The following is a 5050-nucleotide window of genomic DNA, read 5'->3' as shown; positions in this document are numbered from 1 at the left end:
CTGAAATACTCAGAACAGCCAACACCAGCCAGCACCGATAACCATGTCATTAAATCACCTTTGTTTGAACTTCAGCAGGCTGTCTTGCCCATGTCTACATATCTAAATGCTTGCTTATATGATAGTGAGTGTATATTTTAACTGTAGGATATATACTCTGTCCATGCTGACAAATCCCACAAATGGTGTCATCGTGTTTAGCTTCAAGGATGATCGTGCTGTGTTACATCCTCAGAAAACAATGACACCACGAAAATATGTGAATATATCTGCATGCCATAGCATTGGTCATATTGCTGATGTTAGCAGGGTGGTGATGGGATGGCTCCAACCACACCCTCCTAATCTGTGAGTCAACCAGCAGCACCAGGTCTCCAAGGTCACTACCAATGAGATTGTGATCACCATCTAACAGGATATAATATGTGTAGCAGAGCAATATATCACATAATAACTTTATTTCAAAATACCACACCAGTGGATGGATCACAAAGCCTGATTATGTCATGAACTGAAAATGCAAAATATCTTTTTTTGCTGAAATAGCACAATAAAGCTATGGACTGACTGGTATTTATTGGCATTAATTAAGTAAAATTAAAATTTAGTGAAAAACAGTGCAGTATGTTTATAGGTACACAATATGTTTAATTTGGCTGTAATGTTTAATTTCTTAGTCTGTGTTTAGTCTCTAATGCCCGTTTCCCTTCTCATAATGCTCAGCTGTTCTTCTATAAACGTTCATCTAGATGCAGCAGTGGTTTAAAAAAAAGAAGTGTTGCCCAGGAGAATGACTCTCAGATTGCCTGCCTCTCTCTTAATCGCTCACTTGCTCACTCAGCATCCCTTTGGAAATGCACCCCCACCCTCACACAAACACACACAAACACACACACACACACACACACACACAGCTGCTTTAAAAACAGCAGCAGCACTTCTGCACGGTGGGTCAATGCTAGTATCCCTGCACTTCTCTAATTGAGTCCCTGATGAGAGATTTCCTGAGCTTGCTGTCTTTGAACGTCGATAGCCGTCAACTGAAGCATCCCCGCTTGTAGTCACAGTGTCAGACTACAGTGTGCGACCTGATTAAAAGACATTTCCAAAACTAGGACACGTCATGCCTCTAAATGTCTGGTCTCAAAGTGCAGTATTCCCAGTTTTCCCATTTTTAACAGTGCTGCTTGGTGACGGATGAACTGGGAAAGATGGGAGCAATCTCAGAAAAATTCAGTGAGCCTTTTTTCATGCCTTGTCAAGATCATCTTTTAGTTTTGTTCTTACACAAAGGAGTTAGCCTTTTTAGCCACAATGGATATCCAAGACCTTCCAATTTGAGTAGCATCATCCCCAAAGTCATGTATATGATGAAGGAACCAATGTGGATTGTATAACAGTGTGTATAATATCTTATAAAGTGTTAATATATATAATATATTTATCTAAAGACATGCATTTAGTGGGGTTAAGTTAACTAGTAATTCTAAACTGCACATAGGTGTGAACATGAGTGCGAATGGTGTCCTGTCTCTATGTGTTAGCCCTGTGACAGGCTGGTGATCTGTTCAAGGTGTAGCTATGGTAGCTGGGCTCCAGTCCGATGGATAATGTCAGTAACAAGCTCTTTCTCCATATTAACTCCAGCCTTCCAGTATGGAATTGTAACTGATTAATCTTAATGGTGGGAGTCCTTGGTCAAGCATAGTGCGGTTATACACTCCAGGGTCTGTAAGTGTCTCTCATAACATTTTCGCCATAGCGTATCTGCACTTGCATTTAAATACTTAAGTTAAATGAAGCATAGAGTTTCAATCATCAGGACCCACTGAGTGACCTCCTCGCAGCAGCTACAGAGAAGACATGTTCCTGCCCTTCATTCATTATACTATGAATAAAATCATGGAGGCATGAAAAGGCAGGCAGGTCATCTGTAATAATGTATCCACAGTGTATGGCAGGAGAAATGTCCTTCAAGAGACAATGAAAAATTTATGTCTCATAACAATGAGACCTAAACGCAGCAGAAGCTCCGGTGCCAGATTCAAGACTTCAGTGAGCATTTTAACAAATATTCAGTTTTAGTGGGAGTGAAACAAATTCTCTTTAATAAATCAAGAAATCTCTGTATGTGTGTGTGTGTGTGTGTGTGTGTGTGTGTGTGTGTGTGTGTGTGTGTGTGTGTGTGTGTGTGTGTGTGTGTGTTACACCTATCTTTACAATGGGTCTATTGCTGCAGTGTCAGCTCTTAAGGTCACTGTTATCAGACGTGGTTTCACTTCTTGGTTTGGGGTTTAATGCATGTTGTAAAGCAATACATGGCTGTCTGAAAAGATATAGTCATCCTAAAATAGTACATCCAAAGTTGGTACATCCAAAATCTTAGCATTCAGCTAATAAGTAGCCCAGTGCAGTTTTATAGAATACAAGTGCAGGACACTATACCACAAGGTCACTGGACAGTAACCAATGCAGGTAAGATTTAAGTGTTTTGAATTGAGCTAAATGAATGAAATTAAGTTACTACTAAAACAGCAACATAAAACAGAGGAACTTGAATATTTAAACCATTTATGCACCGAGGGGTCGGATTGGTGTCACGTACCAATTCATTTATCTTTGTGGTCTTCAGCGTCTGATTATTCACTGAGCATTCATCCCTGTATGCTGACTCATCTCCTCCTGTGATGAACGCAACAACAGTCAACAAATTTAATCATGGTGTTGGATGGGTGGACTAGTATGCAGCTGTAAGCATAGAGGGAGTAGAGGACTGGAGTCAGCACACAGTCTTGAGGTGTACCAGCGTTTAGTGTAATGGAGGAAGAGAGGTGAGGGGCCCTATTTTGACTCTCTGTGGGTGGTCAGTGAGGAAGTCTTTGATCCAGGTGCAGATGAAGATGGGGAAGCCAAAGTCTTGTAGCAAGCTGATTAGGATATCAGGCATGGTATTGAATGCAGAGCTAAGGTCACATAGCTCCCTATAGTAATAGTAAAGTTTTTGAGAGTGCACGCATATGGTTGAATGTGTGCATGTGTCCCCAGCACGTGTGCCAAGTTGCAGCATATGTTTTTTCAAGCTTCTATTTTTTTTTTTTTTATTTACTGAGGATTTAAAAATTTAGAGATGCTAGTTTGGTCACAGCAGCAGCTCAGGTGCCGAGCTGTGCCTCTGTGTGAATTTAATTGTTTGATTCTGGCAGTATGATGAATTTATTTATTTTAATTCTGTGATTTTTGATCACATGGAGAGGCCAAAAGCATGGTGCCACTTAGACGACGAGGTCTGTGCCTGGAGGATATTTACTTGTTGTGAGTTTAAACTTTAAAGACTGGAGTTGATGTGAGTTTAAATTGTCATTAACGAGCGTTAATGTGGACTATTTGTGGAATTGTATTGTTTGGATCAGCCGTTTATTGTCAGCTTTGGTTTGGTCTTTTTTTCTCGGGCTATGAAGACAGGTTGGTGCAAATATTTTCATTAATGGCGTGTTAAGAGTGCAGCACTGGGATCAGCAGTTTCCAAAGACCTGAAGGCTCAACCTGATGGCTGGATAGCTGCCTTAGCAAATAATTTGCTGTCCAGTGGGAAAAGTTTCCCACATCTTACTGCTGATGGCGTGAAGGTCTAATGCCTGGTAGACCCTGCTACATGAACCCACTTGAAGGGTGAGGGGGATGGAGATGGAGACGCAACCCACCAAAACAGCACAAAGAGTGCTGCTACTGCTAGGCAACCCCATTATCATCCCCAGTTTATTGCATTTCTGTAACCATCCAGCTGAGGTCACAGCTGTTTAAGGGACTTGTTATTATATAAAAGACAGCTGAAATCAGTGAGTCTGTTGCTTCTGTGTTTTAGACACACACTATTAGACACACAAATGCACTTTGACTCACTGAAACCCGCTTTGCTCACTGTAAAAGGTTTGCTGTCTGTACCTAAAATCTGTAATCCTGCAATGAGCAACTATTGTCCCCTGTATGTGCTGAAGAGAGAAAGAGGGGATTTTTGCATTCAGGAGACAAGCACATTTGAGAGGTAACTTTGTGGCTGTGTTGTCAAACAGCGTATCGCAAAGTGTTTGCATATACTGTCTTGCTACAAAAATTAATGAACAGTAAGTTCGCTGTGCTTTGTGCTGTGTTTAAACTGAGCACAAAGTGAAACCGAAAGAAAAGATAATGGAATTTCCCCAGAATCTCACCAGACCCTGTGTCCTCTCAGAAGACCTCAGCGTTTCTTCACCTACACTAAATGTTTTCATCTCTTAAAGAGTCCCAAAATTTGTACAGGAAAGGTGCCAGTTTGGATTCAAAGCTCTGTGTTCTGTGGTTCCTCTGTTGCCCTAAAGAGCTCTAAAGAGACTTTTGTCAGGTTTTAAGTCGTCCACTCCGAATCATAACTCAAAACACTCAATGACAGCCACCTGTGGCCTAACTTACACAGATAATCTAAAACAGAGAAACCATGCTGTGGTAGGCGTTATCTTCACTTCCATACACACGGACTTCCCCTTCATGCTCCGTCACATTTTTTTCTTTACCTTCACTTTCACAGAGAAGCTGCCTTTCTTTTTAATCGTTTAATTTTCACGAACAGCAAAGATTTACTGCGATGGAAAACCTACAGACTTCATCTTTTACCGCTGAGGGTAAGACCCTTGAATCAGTTCTGCACAATGTTTGTTTATAGGATCTGATACAGAAGGTGTTCGCAGCATCGACGCAGTTATTAAACTGTTGCTAATGCAGCTGCAGACATTAGTGAAGAAAGGAGCTTTGTAGAGAAGTAAATGAAGCAGCAGTTTGTAACAAGAAACAATACTTACGTGTATCTAAATCCAGCCGGTTACTCAAAAACTTTGACGTTAGAATCGTTACAGTTCTTAGGTTTAATAATTGTTGTTGATGACTAAAGGAAAGTTAGACAAAGGCTGAAGCAGCTTCAAAGCAGGCAAGGCCCAAAGCTGCCCTCACATTCTTCAGTTTGATCATTTGTCTCCACAAACTCGATCTTATTTAACAATTCAGAAAAAATCAGAATAAT

General features: G+C 40.8%; 1 protein-coding gene across 1 annotated transcript in view; it reads left to right on the top strand.

Moving 5' to 3' along the window:
• The first annotated feature begins 4504 nt into the window (after positions 1 to 4504).
• LOC116326571 (tumor necrosis factor receptor superfamily member 14-like) overlaps positions 4505 to 5050 on the top strand; it is a 6755-nt gene continuing 6209 nt past the window's right edge. The window contains exon 1 of the mRNA XM_039599673.1: positions 4505 to 4655. The gene's annotated coding sequence lies outside the window, so the exon portion shown is untranslated. The remainder of the gene's footprint in view (positions 4656 to 5050) is intronic.

Source organism: Oreochromis aureus, linkage group 16 (genome assembly GCF_013358895.1).
Source record: "Oreochromis aureus strain Israel breed Guangdong linkage group 16, ZZ_aureus, whole genome shotgun sequence".
Classification (NCBI taxonomy): domain Eukaryota; kingdom Metazoa; phylum Chordata; class Actinopteri; order Cichliformes; family Cichlidae; genus Oreochromis; species Oreochromis aureus.
This window is presented reverse-complemented; position numbering and strand designations above follow the sequence as displayed.